Genomic DNA, 20,092 nt, shown 5'->3' on the forward strand with positions numbered 1-20,092 from the left:
GCATAGGTAGATACACTGTAACAAAAGAACAATAACAAAAGAAGAACAATAACAAATTTAAAAATAAAAAACAACCAGAACTGACAAAAAAATAGAACTGTATGGAAGTCTCACACCCAAGGAGATAAAGAAACATTCATTGAGATCTGTAGGAGGGGCAGAAAGTGCAGCCAAGTGGAGAGGATTTGCAGCAAGGTGGCAGCTGGCAGACTGGGTGAGGTGGTGGCTGGCAGAGCGTGTGGTTCCACATTTGTATGCAGATAAACCAGGAGAAACAACTGGGGAGCGAGACCAACTACAAAACCCAGGGCTCCAGCACAGGAAATAAAGCCTCAAAATCTTTGACTGAAAAAACCTGTGGGAGTTGAGGCGGAGGGAGAAACTCCCAGCCTCAAAGGAGAGTTCATTAGGGAGACCCACAGGGTCCTAGAATGTACACAAATCCACCCACCTGGGAATCAGCACCAGAAGGGCCCAATTTGCTTGTTGGTAGTGGCAGAAGTGACTGAAAGCCTGCATAAAGCTGCACAAGTGGCACTGTTCCCACTTGGACCCCTCCCCACATACAGGGCCACAATGCAGCGATGTGGGTTTCCCTGCCCCGGTGAATAACTAAGGCTCTGCCCTTACTACGTAACAGGTGTGCTGAGAAAAACAAACAAACAAACAAACAAAAAAGGCCCAAATGAAAGAACAGATCAAAGCTCCAGAAAAAATACAACTAAGTGATGAAGAGATAGCCAGACTATCAGATGCACAGTTCAAAACACTGGTAATCAGGATGCTCACAGAAATGGTTGAGTATGGTGGCAAAATTGAGGAAAACGTGAAGACTATGAAAAGTGAAATAAAGGAAAATGTACAGGAAACCAACAGTGACGGGAAGGAAACTAGGACTCAAATCAACAATTTGTAGCAGAAGGAAGGAAGAAACACTCAACCAGGACAGAATGAAGAAACAAGAATTCAAAAAAAAGAGGAGAGGCTTAGGAACCTGAGACAACTTTAAACATTCGAACATCTGAATCATAGCGGCTCCAGAAGGAGAAGAGGAAGAGCAAGAAATTGAAAACTTATCTGAAAACATAATGAAGGAGAACTTCCCCAATCTGGTGAAGGAAAAAGACTTTCAGGAAGTCCTGGAAGCTCAGAGTCCCAAAGCAGTTGGACCCAAGGAGGAACACACCAAGGCACATCATAATTACATTACCCAAGATTAAAGAGAAGGAGAGAATCTGAAAAGCAGCAAGAGAAGAGGAGACAGTTACCTACAAAGAAGTTCCCATAAGACTATCAGCTGAATTCTGAAAAGAAACCTTACGGGCAAGAAGGGGCTAGAAATAAGTATTCAAATTCATGAAGGCAAGGACCTACATTCAAGGTTACTCTATCCGGCATAGCTATCATTTAGAAAGGAAGTCAGATAAAGTCAAGTTTAAGGAGTTCATCATCACCAAACCCTTATTATGTGAAATGTTAGGACTTAGAAAAAGAAGGTGATCAAAAATAGGAACAGTAAAATGACAACAAACTGACAACTATCAACAACCAAACCTAAAAAAAAAAAGAAAAGAAAACAAAAGCAAACAATGAAGCAGGAACAGTTTCGCAGAAATAGAGATCACATGGAGGGTTATCAGTGGGGAAGGGGAGGGAGAGAATGGGGTAACAGGTACAGGGAATAAGGTGCATAAATGGTAGGTAGAAAATGGACAGGGGAGGTTAAGTATAGTATAGAAAATGTAGAAGCCAAATAACTTATATGTACGACCCATAGATATGAACTAAGGGCAAAGTGGGGAATGCGGGTGGAAGGGGGCTTGCAGTGTGGAGGGGAATAAAGGGGGGAAATGGGACAACTGTAATAGCATAATCAATAAAATATATTAAAAATAAAAAATAATACTGGATTAAATTAAATGCTAATGGAAGAAAAAATGCAATAAATATTAAATCAAAAAACTAATACTTTAAAACCAAAAAACTGGATTAAAGAATTATTGTCTAAAAGAGATACATCTTAGATATGAAGATGAAGAGAGATTGAAAATAAAATTTGGACAAAGATGAGACTTGTAAACATTTAATTGAAGAAAGCTGGGGTTCCTGTACTATGAGACAAGGTACACATTAAGAAGAATTATTAGAGATATATAGGAACATTTCACATTAATGAGTCAATCTGCTTGACTATACAGTAATTCTAAATATGTATACAATGTTGTACAATAAAAATTGGTATAACTCAAAAAGTAAATTAAAAATAGGCGAATGAATTATCTTAATAAGGTTATAACAAATATTATTGTCTCAGGACTAAAGTTTTGTTTGTGCAATTACACAGTGAATTTCCTTAAGGGAAGAGAAAAAGAGGAAAATGGGAGAGATTAATGGTGAAGTATAGAAAAGTCTCCATAGGAGAGAAGACAAAAAATCTTTGCAAAAAAGCAGGCAATAGGAAGCAGAAGATGGATTAAAAAGAAGGCTGGATAATTCATAAACTGCAGTCATTGTCAGAGACAGTTGTAAATTAAATAAATGCACAGCTTGTTTCCAAATAGTACCATATTTGCAAAACAGCTTACTAAGAGCTGTCAGTACTAACATGCATAAGAGATATAAATTCTATGTAACGTTGCTCCAACATCAACTATGTTACAGATTGAAAATTAATGTAATTGATCCATGTAGTGATACAATGGTATGCAATGAATTTTATGATTAAATAGTTTAATTCATTTATGACTACAAATATTTTTTTAAATCTAGTGAATAACCCCTTTTCAATGCTAAGTTAACAGTTTGAAAGGCTTAGTCATAAAACCCTATCATCATATTTTGATTTCTTTGCAGTCTATAGTTTTCAGGGTCTTAATTACTTAAGTTGTGGTGAAAATTGATTCTTATAGGTTCTTATACCTTGCCATTAATTCTGAAAGTGTTTTTAAAGTTATTACAATGGCTTCTCTGCATAATAGTCTATACTTGCATAAATAAAAGAGCATCTGATTGCTAAGTTTTGACTTACTGTGTAAGATGACAAATTAAATATATTATTTGGAGGTACTATTTTTCCTTAAAAAATATTAGAGCTGTAATGGTAATGCAAAGATACCTCAGATTCTCAATTTCTATTAGTCAGTACACAAATAATATAGCTACAGAGTTGGAAGAAACATACAAATATTTTTTTCTACATGAGACTAAATTTCAGATGCTCTGCTACTCCCTGAATACTTTAAGTGCACATAATATACAAACCAGAATGCTATCCTATATAATCAGATTGAAACATCAAAATCAGCTAAGAGAGAGTAATGCTTTATAACAACCTAATCTGTATACTTGTTCATGTTTTAATCATTTATTTTATAGTGAAATAATTGAATTCAATGTCACATGAACATTTTCTTGTCTTGCATGTTAATATCCTTTAATCTGGAAGTTTCTCAAATCTTTCATTTACTTTCAAACATTCTTATAAAATCCTTTAATTTGGATTTGTCTGACATTCTTTATGCCCAGATTCAAACTATAAAATTTTGGTAAGAATATTACATATCTAATGATGTGTTATTCTCACTGCATTTTGTTGCATCTCTCTCATCACTCTTCATATTAATATTGATCATTTGATTAAGGTGATATCTCCTAGGTTTTCCATTACAAAATTGCTTTTCCCCTATTTTAATGAATATATACTTCATGGGGAGGTATGTTAAGTCTAAGTAATACCTTATCCTCATCAAATACTGTGAAATACTTTCAGTAGTTTTAGTATCCATTCACAAAACTTTTCTAAACAAATATTACTCTGAAGTTCGCCAAGAGTGATTTGAAAAGTTTCCATTCTCCCTGCTATACATATTAGTGGGCAATTCAGTGTCAGGTAGAGCTTTTTATTTTCCTACTTTCTATATTAATTTATTGATCTGTATCAGTGTAGGCACACAGCTTATTCCTTCAAATGGCTTCTGTGTCCTTTAGATAGTTCTGCATCTTAAGTGGAGTACCTCCTTAATCTCCAGTACGAAAAGATGTTCCAGTCTTATCTCATCCTTTCTCTATCTCAGCCTTACTATAAGAGCCCTGGAATCCTACAGCGATAAATATATTTAGAACCCAAAATCTGTATATTTGGTGTATGCTAATACAGTGCTACTTATCCTAGGCCTTCTTACTGAACAGAGCTAAGAAATATATTTTTATAAATACAGTTTACATCAGCATTTATTTATACACCAATTTAAAACCAATAATTATTTATATATATATATATATGTCTAGGTCATTATTGCCTCTGCACACCTATTTGGCATGGGACCCTAACATCCTTCTGAATTCTTCTGTCATGTGTGAAGGAGATAACTTATTTGGGCCCTGGATCTCAAGATCTTTTGGATGGAGATATGCAGGATGCAGAGAAGACGAGGAAAAAGGAAGAAAGGGAAAAAAAAGAGAAAAGGTTAACTTTTCATTAACTGATACTATTTGTATTATAAGATGCAAGCAAATTATGTTTCAGCCAAGTATAAAAATTGTCTAAATAAATGTAGTATATAGCCTCCTGTTGAAATTCCCCCGTCCCCCATTGAAGCTCTAGAAAGTAAGTGATAAAGAGGAAAAAAGAAAAGTAAATGAATAAAATAATGTTCATACAAGATAGAAAGCTATAACTTCAAAATAATTCAACCTAAATAATAACTATGTTTTTAATAGCCTCACACTTTCATATAATTTACTCTGAGATATCAATGGTTTCTTTATCAGCCTTATATCCTGTATCAACTTTATTTACTTATATATACTATTTTTAAAAATAGATAATTGCTCCAAGAAAAAACTTTATATTTTATTTAATAAGCCTGCTTAATTTTCATATTTTCAGAATACTTATTCGATTTTCATATAATTTAAATACAATGGTGGATTCCATTAAGTATCAAAGATTAAGACAACCTCATTAAGCAAAATTATAACACCTGAATACTGTACATATTTATTTTTCAATATCTGAAGAATCAAAGATTATATTGCCACCCTTTTCTATTTACTTTTTTAAAAAGTAATAAGCAGTGCAAATTTTGGATTTTAAGGAAGCTTCATTTTTGTAAGAAGAAATTGTTACCTGCCATTAAAAAATAAATATCAGGTTAGCAACTTTCAAACTGATTTTTCTTGGATTCTGAGTGCCCTTCATAGAAGAGTAACAGTGCAGTGTAGCAGCAAACATACAGCAGAGACCCATCACCATTATTTAAAGACATGTGTTACAAAGATGATGTATAGAGCCAATTAAGATATATAATTGCATGGGTCATTTGTGATAAACCCATGTCATAAATTATGTAAATATAAGGCAAAAAAAATATTTGGAATAAAGTATAAGTTTAAGCAAATTATCTAATAAGTATCTTTAATACATGTACTAACGGGTAAACATTTGTAATATTATAAAGATGTTTAGATATTTTTCTTTCCAAATACATTTCAAAACATTTTTTTATTGTTCTTCAAGTACATTTCCCCCTCACCGCTCTCCCCCTCCCCATCGGACCCCACCTCCCACCCTCAATCCTACACTGCTTTGGCTTTGTCCATGTGTCCTTTATACATGTTCCTTTTTCATGATGTGCCCTAAAAAGATTATGACACTAAGGTTTTAGATATTCATTAAATATCTTATGGTAAATTTTCATGAATGTACACTACATGATTTTTAAAAAGGCCAAATTTTTCAGTCATGATGTCTCTAATCTAGTAATTATCATAGATATTTAAATACACAGTTTAAAGTTAATATTATTAACAATTATAAAACACTTAAATATACAATACACAAATCTCTTATCAAGTTATTTCCCCTGGAATTGTATACATTATTTACTCTCTTTTCAGTGAATCAATTTAGATATTTCTTTTATCTTCTGTTTAATTTACTACATAGTGCCTAACTGCATAAAAAGTATATAATAAAGTTAATTAAACCAAAAACACCTAGTATATAATTTTTCAAAGACAACTGTTAATTAATATTATGGTACAGTTTCCATTTATAGAAATAAGTATAACTGATACAGATGTCATACATATATACAACATATATACTTGTTATCTATTATTAACATCCCTATGTATTCATGAAAAAATCTTCAAAATATCTACATTTATCACAGTATTTTATGCATTTGATTATCTTTTTATGTATGTGATAAGCACTAAGATTAAAAGGTTAGCATCAAAAAAATTTAGAAAATATCTATCATAGACAGTAATGTATGGGTTAGGGCTATTCGGAGACTTCTAAGAGTAGTTCTCTATTCATTCATTTTCAATATAAATATACAAATATCTCAGACTTTTTTGTATTATCTTGGATGAGTAGAAGAATGTAGCAGGATAAAATATGACTGGTAGGCAGAAACCAGTTTGAGTAGACCTTTGCCAATCAGAGGTAAAAATCTGAATTTTTTTTCTTAGTAAAATGGAATGCTATTAAAAATTATGAAAGGATAGACAAGACAAACTGAGGTAAGGAAGGACAGGGTTGGATAAGAAAAATAGAAGTGATAGTCTACATGATATTCAAATGGTATAAACTATTGAGTTTGGAACACAGAGAAATGGGATGGCAAATATAAAGGCATTTTCAGTGGTCCAAGAAAACTTCTAGAAGTCTTAGTCCTGCTTCTTCTACCTTTGTTAGAACATGATTAGGCATATGTCTTCTTCTCCTCCCTGCAGTGAAAAATGCAACTTCAACTTCCTTATCTTTAAAAACAAAAGGAAACAAAGTTATCGTCTGACTTGCCCATCTCATTGTCTATTGTAAAGAATAGATTCAGAAAAGCTATACATAAAATATAAAATTGTATGTAAAAATGCAATGTCAAATGTGAAATGACATATAAATAGGCATATGGCAGTGCTGAATATCATGGAATTTATAGAAAGATTAAATTGACTCCTAATAGTAGAATTGTGTCTATTTCCTGTGTATTCTTAGGAATTCATTAAACTCTGAATTTCAATGTCTTTACCTATAAAATAGTAGTAGTGATAATTAACTTTTTTAGTTATTAAAAAGTATCATGATAAAATACATAAATCATTTAGCACAAAGTCTTGAGCACAGCAAATAGATAATAAGTATATTTTTTAGTGGAGGCAGTGTGGTAGTGCTGGTGGCAGTATTACTCATAACAGTAGGATTAGCATAAATCAAGCTGTGCCATCGTGCCTTTGATTATGAAATGCTTCGGGACACTTTGTATGAAAGTATGCACTATTCATTTTATGCCCTTTGAAAAAAAACTCACTATACTTTCCATATAAGAGTTTTATTGAAAATTGTAGCAAACAACTTTGATTTTAATTTAGTTAGTACTGGTTTTAATTCCTAAATATGAAAAAAAAAGTGCTTAAGCTTTTTCTTTTCATTTGTAGGCTTGTGTATTTTGAATTAGGTTGCAGAAAAGGAAAGAGTTTAAATTCTACATGCATAGCAACATGATTATAAGTGAAATTTGTCTGTCAACACCTAACTCACTCATCTGTAAAATGGCAATAATACTACCTGATAATGATGTGTGGGAAATGACTATGTTTCCTTATTTGTTCCAAAAGAGTAAAGTGAGTATTTATTACTCATTGTAGATCACTGTTTCAGATGTCTTGGTCTTTTTCCATCTGATACAATCCCAAAATACATTAATTTTATCATAGAAATATAAAAATCATATCAGCAACTTTGTTTCCTGGATTTTGGACTTATGTAACTATAAACATTGATATTTATCTCAATTGAATTAGTAATAAAATAATCTTTTGCTGGGCAACTAGTTTCAACCTTTTCTGTTTTTCTTGTCACTTCAAAGAAACTGCCTAGACATTTTTTATCTATTTTACCTTTTATAATCTACATGTTTCCTATTTTTGATGTAACTACATAGACAATAACAACAAAATATAAACTGGTAAAAACCACTTTAAAATATAACTTGTTTTCTTTCACTTCCATGAATGTTTTTCACTTTTAGTTTTTTTCTTTTTATTTTTTTTTACAGTTTTTATACTTGCTTCCTTTTGGTTACTTTTTAAAATGTTTCATTCTTTAAGAAGTAACTCTTATGGTTAATATTTTGACAAAACAATAACTAATTTACACAAATTCTTGTAACTATGTTTCTATTACTGGTTTTCTTAAAATTATTTTTCTCCTGTCACATACTCTGCTTCTACACGGCCAGGCTGTCAAAGTTCTCTTACTCCAGTTTTCCTTGCTGAAGTTTTCATATAAAGGCCACCAGGAAAACTTGTTGATCATGCAGAGCTGACTCTATTAAACTCCCAAGGCAGAGTACAGTCTTTTCGGCATCTCAGGAGTGACTCTGAGGGGCAAGTCTGGCAGAATCGGTGAGATTTGGTAAAATGGACAACTTGCTAGAAAAGTTGGTGAATTCATTCTCCGAATAGGAGTCTGTGAAATGTTAGAGTTAAATTAGTCGATGCTCTCTTATCCTGGAAAAAGCCGTGAACGTGAAGGAGAATTGGATTAGAGATGAGCAGTGAAGTTTTTCCTGCTCCCTCGATGTTCCTGGAAGCAGCACAGTAAGTGCACAGATGTTTGCTTGAAACATACAATACTCCCGGACATGAAATATTGTCCCTTTGATGTGCCAAACATAAAAAAACAACATACTTTAACATCAAAAACAAAAGAAACCCTTTTTCTGTCTGAAAGTGTTAAAGGTTTATGGATCTATATTAGAAAACTCTGTGGCTTTGCTCCATGAGAGATCTTTAAAATGAAATAACATACACTACAAAATATACACGAAGGTGATAAATATAAATGAGGCAAAATAATTTATTTAGATGTTACTTTCCATTTAATATTTTACAGTCCTTCTTTCAATACCTTAACCATAACTTTGTATTTATTTGTCTGAGTGAATTTTGCTGTCCTGGTATCAGAATTTGGCTCAAGTCAGTGACTCTTCTGTGATTTTTATTGGGTTGGCCAAAAAGTTCATCTTATTTTTTCCATAAAATAAAAGATTTTTTCATTTTTATCAATAACTTTATTGATTTGGGTAGTTTGAGTATGTCAGTCATCTCCCATGTGGTATAACACTGATTATTGTCAATTAATGTCTTGCTTTGATTGATGTCAACTTCACCTGGTCTACCCAACCATGGAGCATCATCTAGAGAGGAATCTCTAGCACAAAACCACTTATGATACATTCAGTCAGTCACAGCACCTTCTCTATACACTGAACAAATCTTTTTATATTTCTGTTTTTCAGTTGCATATTTATCTTTCTTGAAGTTAATAAAGCACAATATGCCAAAAATGTTGCATATTTTCTTCCATCTTTAGTATTAACTGGTTACACAAAAATTCACCAGTTTTTATAAGTTTTTTAAAATGCACGCTGATATGACATCTGTCACAATACAATCTAACAAAATTGTTTCGAATGAAGTTAAAGACTACTAAATGCCACTAGAGCCATCTTATGGAAAAAACTAAATGAACTTTTTGGCCAACCCAATAATAATCTAAAATGACTAAATAAACTCAATATGCTAGAAACTTTAAACAGTAAAAGCAAAACAAGGTATGCTTTTCAAAGGAACAGGAATGGAGAAAGAAGTCTCCCAAAGTTGGAAAAGATCCTTGAAGAGTGGAAACCTGCTAAACATTCAGTATAGGCTCTTTGGAGAGTGGCCAAGGTCTGGAAGCAGCTGTGTGAGGGGTGTCCCAGGAAGGCCAGGCCCTAAGCATTAAAGTGTCCACCTTGCTGGGCTGGGCCCTAAGTTTGGTGTGAGAGCTGGAATGACAGGCATTCTCAGGTTAACCAGGGCAGCCAATCAGTGCTTTGACAATGCAACAAGCATTAGCAGAAGAAGTAACACCTGAGCATGTTCTGGTAGGGAATAAATATATGAATGCTAAACGAAATAAGTAAAAATAAATCTACACATGGAATCATTACAATGAAATGCAAAACACAATGCATTAGTTTCCTATTGATGCTATAACAAATTACTACAAGATTGCTAACTTAAAATAACCTAAATTTATTTTCTTACAGTTCTGGAGGTCAGAACCCTGAACTGCTTCTCACTAGGCTAAAAACAAAGCATTTCTCCTGAAGGCTTCAAGGGAGAATTGGTTTCCTTGATTTTTCCAGTTTGTAGAGGCTGCAGGTACTGCTTGGCTGGTAACCTACATGTTCCTTCTTTAAAGTAAAAAATCCCACACTCCACACCCTGTGTCTCTTGTCATATCTCCTTCTATGACCCTGGATCTCCCACCTCCTTCTTTGATTTATAAGGACTCTTGTAGTTACATTGGCAGCAACCAGATTATCCAGGAGAATCTTCCTCTCTCTATCTCATTACCCGAAACTTGCTCACAACTACAAAGGCTGGTTTGCCTTGTAAGGAAATGTATTAAAAAATTCCAGGGACTAAAATGAGGGCTTTTCATTGGGCAGGGGGTAGATTATACTGCCTACCACACATAGACAAATTTTTTTCCTAAGTGATCAGAGACGTAGGATAGTTGGCTTAAAAAATGATACAGATTTTAGCAGCTGATGTTTCTGTCATTCAATTTATTCTTTAATAAGTTAAATATCTATATAACAAGATGACTATAGAAAACATTTAATAACTCAGGCCATGGGAACCATATTAGACTATAGTATAATTATTTAATAGGGACTTAGGTCAAGACAGTAAATGTGCCCTCCACCAATTGTTATGAAATATATTTGACCCTAGAAATGGAATATACAATATTTGGCATTGAGAGAGAAAAAATATCCCAAATAATATCCAAATAGAATGTCTTTAAGAAAGCAAAGCTCTAGACACAGTATGGGAAAGCTCACAGAAGGACAACAATGAGGTCTGAGGAATGGGCGCTCCTTGGTTAGTAGTTCTGGAGGTCTGGTCTCCAGGGCAGCAAAGAGCCAGAGAACTTGTGAAGTGACTCACCAGCAGGAGTGCAAGATGAATGAAACGTTCACCAACAAATTATGTAATCAAAATGTTTTGTCTTCAGAAATTGCTAAAAGGAGGGGCCTGTGGGGTAGAATGTACTCATGAATATTAGGGGTGAAGGATCGTAATCATTTCAATTTAAATATTTTAAATTATGTGACTTGGAATAACATCTTCGGAGACAAATTTGTAATGTCTGAACATTTTAAACGCAGTAGCCTATGACCCAGGATTTCCACACTATATTTAGATTGTATTCTACATTGGAGAAAGTCCACGGACACTTTCAGGCTTTTTTTTGTGTGTCAGGCTTCTTTTACAAGAATTTATTTATGTATAGAAGATTTGTGCTTGTCATGTCTGATAGAAATATTTTGTTAATGTCCATTGTTTAAGTGATTTCATCAATATCTATGTATGCATTTATTCATTCATTCAATCACTGCACTGTCAATGGATATTTGTGTTGATTACAGTCTATGACTATTGTGAGTAGCATTTGGGGAGTATTCATGTACATGTCTTTTTTGCAAATATATAATCATACTTCTTGGCAAACATATAAACATATAATCCACTGGTGAACAGTGGATTTTCTCATTATAGGGTATATCTGTGTTGAGACTTTATACATACTACAACCTAAATTATTTTCCAAATTTATTCCCCAACAGCAGAATATGAGAGTTCCCGTTGTGCCACATCTCTCCAACACTTGGTATGATCAATCTTTTAAATTTTAGCTATCTGGGATATGCTTAATGATATTTTATTATAGCTTTAATTTGCATTTCCTGATGAATAAAGTGACCGAACACTCACCAGCCCTTTGAATATTACTTTTGTGAAGGACCCATTCATCAATCATTAATCTGAATTATATTTTATTTTGAAAATGCTACCAATTGTGCCCTGGCTGGTGTGGCTCAGTGGATTGGGAGCCGGACTGCAAACCAAAGGGTTGCAGGTTCAGTTCCCAGCAGGGCACCTGCCTGGGTTGCTGGCCAGGTTCCCAAAAGGGGGCGCTTGAGAGTCAACCACACACTGATGTTTCTCTTCCTCTCTTTCTCCTTCCCTTTCCTTCTTTACAAATAAATAAATAAAACCTTAAAAAAAAAGATATGCTTTAAAAAAATGCTGCCAATGTGACAGCAAATTGAGATTCAGTGCACCAAATAGCAGAAACAGGGTATTTGCTTAGAATTATTTATAGTTTTAAGTATATTTGAAATGCTTCTATATTTAAAGAAAAGGTATATACTCATGCAACCAAATCAGAATTTAAAATGGAATATGACAGAACTTCTGCTTCTGGAAAAGACTGAGTGAGTGAGTATTAGCAACTGAGTTTTATTCTGACTGAAAAAAAAAACTGAACTAAAAAACAAACAAAAATATATGCAGATATATAGGAATCATGGGCAGCATACTTAAGGGCAGAAACTGAAGAGTGAAAACCAAGTAATTATTAAATATTCCCCCATGGACTAAGTGGTCACTTTCTAGAGTGACCACTACACTCTGGGTGCTCATACATGCTCCCTTCCATGTCCATTCAGTATTAAAAGTAGTGAAAACATCTTACTATTGTTAGCCCCAAGATATTAAACCCTCCATTGTTTTTTTTTTCCCTTACCCTATCCTGACTTCTTTAAAGAGCATGTCTGTTAAATTTTTCTCAATTACTTTGAGTATTCCATATATGTCCTGCAGGGACTCTGTAACATAGGAATAGACTTTATCATAAAGAATATATTTTTATGGTTGATATAAATCTTCAATGTTATTTAAATTTGATTTTTTGATGAAAATAAGCAATGAAGGGTTTTTTTAAATTATGTTTCTCTAGGAGGAGAAAAATACATAGCCCAATGAGATATTTGTCTCTATGCTTTCGATGAGCAGAGATTTCCAAATAACCAGTGCTTTGCATGATTTCCTTTGTGCAAAGTAGAGTCTGCCTACATGATTTAGTTGAAAATTTTCAAAATATTTCAAGAGATGAAGTTCAGTTATTATAATGGAAAGTGAATGGGATGTAAAAGAAGGGGTGGTAAGAGAACAGCACATGAGTCAAGCTCGTGCTTTTGAGTATGGTATCATTAAACATTCAAACTGAAGCATTTTACTAATTTTATTTAACCTTTTTAGCCACTGCAATTTTGTGCGTGGCAAGGGAGCTTTCTCGTGGCAAAGAAGAGAAGAGCTAGTTCACAGTTAATTTTATAAATTGCTTTTAAAAGGTCACTTATGTCTTCATACCTTTTTAAATCTATATTTACAAAAAGAATAAAATTGTCAGTCAATTTTTTAAAAAATTTAACTAGCATGTACTTTTGAACTTTATGTACATGATTTCTCTGTTTTAGCATTTCTTCCAATTACTTTCCAATCCAATTTTTGCATACAGAGTTCTCCATAAAAAATCTGACTGGTTCTTTGCCAGTGACTGTCTTATTGATAAATTGTAGCTATAGATCCTTTCCAGGCTCTGCTATTGTAGAAAATCCCTGTGCTTTAGGGCACTGTTACCAAAGCTTGAAAAGACAGAATAACATTTTGTACTTATAAAGGAAAAAGGAAAAATAAAGTACTTTTAATCTAGGTCTATATGTTGATACAGGGCTAAGCTTTCATGGATGGAATTTGTCTTACAGAATGATAAAATTAACCTTCATGGAAGACAGAAAGAGTGGACTGATGAACACAGACATACTGGACACTTAACTAACCTGGACTTTACCACATAATGTGGGTTTAAAGGGGGGAAATAGGATAAGGGGGAAGGTCTGTATCTCACACTAGACTAGCAAGACTTTCACTTTTTTATGGATTGGGTAATTCATATTAACATCAGTAACAATGCTAATTCTGCCTGTAGAATCACTGATAGTTAAGGGTGAGCATAACAGCTGTGTGATAGAGAAATCACTACCCTCTGTATAAAATCATTTTATAATCATTCTGACTTAGAAGCTTTATTTATGTTCTGAGACCAAATATGCTTCCACCCATGATCTTCAATTTGATCCCTTGGGCCATACAGAATCAAAGTAAAGTTTCTTCTACAAGTTAGTGGTTTAGTATTTGAATGTTGCAAAGAAGTGCCAAAAGCTATTTTATTTTCAAGTAAAACAAGAGAAAATATCATTGTGATTATTTAAGAGCACAGACTCTGGAGCCATATTGTCTTAATTAAAATCTGGGCATCTCTCCACTTATCTGTGTGGTCTGATGGAATGCAAAAACCTATCTATGCCTCAGTTTAATCTTCTTTAAAACAGTTAATAAAAATGACTAGATCTTAGGCTCGTTACCATTCACAAAATGCTTAGAACAGTACAAAGTATAAAACAGTATAGAGTGATAATACATGTGCTATAGTATTTTGAATTTTTTGTCAAACTCTAGTGCACTCTAGTGAATTTTTTTGTCAAGCTCTTGTGGTGGTTAGAATCCAAATTGATGCTTCTGGTATGTCTGGACAAATCTGACTCCTTTCTACTAATTGTGCTGTTGTTTTCTCAATACTGCATGACATCTTCTTTTTTGGAAATGGCATCCACTTTTGAATATTGAACAAGGGATAAAAATCTCAATGGTTTATGATAAACTATGACTCTTTCACATTGAACTTATGAATTTACTTATCTGACCTCTAAAGGAAGACCTCATATTTTTCCAACACACTGCATCTTATTTAGCCCAAAGGCCTTCAATAAGAATACCGATACATCCACTTGGTGAATTAATTATCTGTGATAAACATTAATTCTGTTCACCTAATTTTCCTGATTTTCTACCTTCCTTATTATCATGCTTCTAGGTCCTACTTTGACCAATAAGGTGAGAGTAGAAAGTGAATGTCTCTCCTTGGTGTAAGCTCTCCACCGTGGTTTCTCTTATCCACTTGAGTGAGAATACAATGGACAATGTCTCAGCTTATCTACAATGAGAATGATGCATGAGCACCAAGCAGGCTATTGAAATATTCAGATAACACAGACTCTGTGAGGAGTCTGAGATTTTACCCTGCCTGTAGGCCAGCAATATAGCTTGCTACAATATCATGTCCAAATACTGATAGAAGAACACAGACCCCTGAGCAAGAATAATAGACTGTTTATTGATTAATCTCAGCAAAATCAGCAACCAGAGCAATTCCCCCCAATTCCTACAGTGTAGTGGGTTGAGGGTCAGTTGCTTACTTGTACATGCAGGAAATTGCACTACAGGAAAGGAAATGCAAACTGGCAGATTACCACCTCTCCCCTCCTCCAGAGAAAGAGATATTATTCATTAAGCAATTCTCCTAGGGAAGCTGAAGAACAAATCTCTAGGTTATTATCCTGGAGTACAAGCAAAAGTGTTAGGAGAGGAGAAGAGAAAAGCTTTCATCTACAAATCTCTCTTGAAGAATACACTATCTCTAGCTTCTAAGGTATGTTTGCTTATCAAACATGTTCTTAGTTCAAAAGACCTAGACTGCATGTTCATGAAGAAATCTCTGAAATATTACTACACAATATTACTGTGATGTGGGGGTCACCTTGTCTACATTTTTTTGCCTATTTAAAATCAAATTTTTATATAATCTACACTTAAACTATTTTTCACAAAAGCAAAACTGTATGGCATTCCCTAAAGACATTTCTTGTCTTAATTTTAATAACTTAACAAAAAATGTATTGAACATGTATATAAGCACTCACCTTGGCACAGACAATAATATCTAAGCAATTAGATGTGGGCTCTTTTACATACACACACAAGCATCAAGTCTAAAATTGGCATAGGTGTTCAAAGAGGTCTTAAGGTTTTTGTATTTTCTAATCTTCACCTGAGGATATATGTCCATTGATCTTAGAGAGAGAGGGTGAGAGAGAGAGATTTATGTGAGAAACATGGATCAGTTACCACTTCAACATGCCCCAACTGAGGATTAAACCCACAACTTAGGTATGTGCCCTGACCAGGAACTGAACCCACAACTTTTGGTGCATGCGATAATACTCCAACCAATGGAGCTACCTGGCCAGCGTGGTCCTGAGGTCTTGCTAGTCACTTGTGTGCTTGTAATAGATGAATTTGATCAAAATGTACTTGTTATAGTGAAAGAAAAATAGAAGGAGCAACACAAATGTCCTTGTAATATAATTTTGAAATTTTCCCCTTAGGTATCGTAAAAGCAACAGTTGGAGATAGATTAAATTGTGAAGAAATCTGAAGCAAGGAATAATCCCTGGATAAATATAGATATAAGATGCTTTAAATTTCTTTGAACCCAGGGCGTTTTTTCTCACAGCACATTATTAAGATCTTGTGGAAATACTGTTCTGATAAACGAAATTGCAGAGCACTAATAAGCATAACCAGATAGAATAACCATTAAAATATAATTCTATTTGGAAATATGGAAAGAAAGAACATATTTTCAGGAAAAATAATCCTCAGGATTCAAGATCAACTATACACAGTTAGATGAAGCTCTTTACTCTTTGGACATATGGTTTCCTCAATCTAGTTTATGCCCTCCCTCTTCATCTCTAAGATGAATACTGTTGTCAAAGCACCATAAATTCAAATTTGAAGATCTATGCTGAATTTGTGGTCAAATATACCAATTGTAGATGTTGTAAATACTTCCTAGAGTTATTTCATGAGTGACTGAAACTAAGTTTTCATGCCCATTTACTTCAAGTATGTCTTTCTGAAATCATAAAGTTCTGAAGGCTAAAACTGCATTTCCCAGAATACACTGCAATGGGGATTCTGGTTGTCAATCAATTTCACCAATAACATTCATTCATCCAAAATTTGTAAGGCAGTTACCTTACAAAGACTGCTAGTTTCTTGACTCAAGGACAATGGGGACAAGATCTAGATAAACTAGCTGTCAGCTTCACAGGAAGGAAGCCAATGGACATCATGATGTGGCTGCTGGACGCTGTTGCCACCACAGTACCTTCAAAGTGTATGACTTCAACACCTCCCAAGGGCCCCATCTCCAATCAGCATCACATTAGAGATTAGGGTGTCAACACAAATTTTGTGGGGATACAAACATTCAATCTATAGCAGTTGTCTTCAGTTGATTCTCATCCCAACTCTAATGACTGATTTATGTTCCAAGTATGAATTTTACCAACAAAAAGTCCAAATTGAATCATATCTATTAAAAAAAAATACACCACAGAACTGCTAACCTCAAGTAGAATTCTCTTGAAACTCTTTTCCATCAAAATCAAAAGGGCAAAATATTCATTGGTCTAGTTTCTCCTTAAGAGACAAAGTTCATGGTCTCTGTGGACTGAGCTCAAGAGCTGACAACATGATCTAAAACTCTCTGGCCTCTTTAGGTGTGATGCTTATGTAACAGCTGATAACACATACTAAGAATGGCAGCCCAAGAAAGCAAGATTGTCTCACACTTTCTGAGAATCTTGGCATAGTCTGATTCCATCATCACATTTACAAGCCACACACCTAATAGTACACTTAATGTACTCCATCGAGACTACCAACTTGCCTTCCATGTGCATTCTGCTAATTTACTCCCCTACCAGCAATAAAAGAGAGTTGATAGTTTTATGCATCAGTGCCAATAGAGTGAGTTATCAGACTTTTGAACTTTTGTTAAACTTACAGGTGAGATGATATTTCAGTGTAGTTTTAGTTTATATTTCTCTTTTAGTAAATGTGATGGGATATCTTTTCATAAATTTAAAAGTTCCTTATTTTTTGAGTTTTTGTCTATTTTCCCATTTTGTTAGGTGGTGGCTGTTATTTTGCAAGTAATCTTTTTTTTTTTTTACAGTAGAAAAAGAAGCCCTGCTAGTTGATATCTATGATAATATGTTGTAAACATCTTTCCAGCCTGTCATTTTAAATTTGATTTAGTCTATGTTACTTGCAAGTGGTACTTTATTTTTTTTATATATAGCAAAACTGATTAGTCTTAAGGAATATAAAAATATAGTGATTATATATGTGTGTGTGTATATATATATGTGTATGTTTATATAAGTATATACTTACATATACTTAATATAAGTGTGTGTGTGTGTTTAGATATATGTGTGTGTGTGTGTGTATATATATATATACATATATAGTCTCAAAATCCTGAAGCTTTTATGGCAGATTTGCTTGAATTCAATGTTATTTAGTACTCTTGCCTGCCAAAAAAATATACCTAAGAAGACATTATGTTAAACACTAATTGCAAACGATAATTACTATAGATATTTTTATTAAAATGGTATTTACACCATTGGAAAATATTATTAAATAAAAAGAAAATCTTTGCACAAAAACTTATTTACAAGAGGAAAACCTCAGTTAAATAGTTTAATATTTTTATTTTTCATATATTTATTTATTTTTAGAGACAGGGAAAGAAGGGAGAAAGAGAGGGAGAGAAACATCAATATGTGGTTGCCTCTCACTTTCCCCCACCAGGGACTTGGCCTGTAACCCAGGCATGTGCCCTGACTGGGAATCAAACAGTGACCCTTTGGGTTCGCAGGCTGGCATTCAATCCACTGAGCCACACTAGCTGGGGCTAAACACTTTAATATTTTTAATAGTCAGTTGTCAAAAGTTTAGGAAGAATAAATACAATCATAACTTTAAACCATAACTTTAACAAACTTGAGCATCTTAACTTACTGATTTTAGTTTCCCATTTATTATGAATTGAACCTAAGTATTACAATCATTCCAAATTCAAATAAAAGTTTTACTTGTTTCTGCCACTGTCACATTTACAGAATCAAGAACATGTTGCTTAGGCCCTTCAAGTTGTAATAACCACAGATGCATTTAGGGTACCACACACACACACACATTGCTTTAGGCTGCCTATGAACTACAGCAAAAACCAAGAATAATCTAGAAATCTTCCCTTCCAGTAGTATCTCTGAAATACTTCTGCTTATTTTCCTCAGGTCCCCTCTTCTCTTTATATTCCAATAACCAAATTTTAGTTTGTTAAATTATTTTATTTGCCTCTATTGGGCAGAGCACTTGGTCAAATTCAAAGTACCAATGGGCCACCACACACATAGTGACCCTGGTGGTCAAGCTACAGCTTCCTTCAAGGTGGCAAAGAAAATGGAGGTGGAAGAAAAATAGGACCAGGCATATTCTTCAAAAGTTAACTGCAAATACCTAATTTTTCTCGTTCTATCAATAACTATCACAGCTGATATTCTCAAAAAGCATGGAATTTCTTCAATCTGTCAGAAAAACCAAGTCTGTATTTTTGCATATTCTCCAAAGCAGCTCTGACCATTTAAGGCTGTGTTATCAAGAAAAGTTGAAAGAAAATCATTAAACAACACAGATTTTTTAATATTAAACATATAGTTGTTGCCATATCAGATCATTACATTAACTCAGATTAAAGATAAAAGGAAGTAAAGAACACTAAATTAAAAATAAATAGGTTGATTAATGAAATAGTATATTCCCTTTTTTAAAGGAGTAGCTCCCTGTTTTAGTTCTTATTATAGGTATTTGTTTAGTTTTGTTATCTTTTCAACCTAAGTGTCCTTCAGTAAATGAATGGATCAAAAAACAATGGTACATTTACATGATGGAATACTACGCAGCAGAAAGAAAGAAGGAGCTCCTACCCTTTGCAACAGCATGGATGGAACTGGAGAGCATTATGCTAAGTGATATAAGCCAGGTGGTAAAAGACAAATACCATATGATCTCACCTTTAAGTGGAACCTAATCAACGAAACAAACAAGCAAGCAAAATATAACCAAAGGCAAAGAAGTTAAGAACAAATGGACAGTAACCAGAGGGGAGATGGGAGGGGATAATGGGGGGAAAAGGGAGTAGGGTTTTCAGGAACTACTATAAAGGACAAATGGACAAAACCAAGGGGGGTGGGATCAAGGCAGGGAGGTGGGAATGGCTGGGGTGGGGTGGGGAGTGGTGGGGGTGGGAAAATGGAGACAATTGGTTTGAACAATAAAAAAAGTAAAAAAATAAAAATAAAAAAACATATTAAGACATTTATGTAAAGTCACAATTTTTCAATCACTGGTATATAATGTT

Source organism: Desmodus rotundus, chromosome 2 (assembly GCF_022682495.2).
Source record: "Desmodus rotundus isolate HL8 chromosome 2, HLdesRot8A.1, whole genome shotgun sequence".
Classification (NCBI taxonomy): domain Eukaryota; kingdom Metazoa; phylum Chordata; class Mammalia; order Chiroptera; family Phyllostomidae; genus Desmodus; species Desmodus rotundus.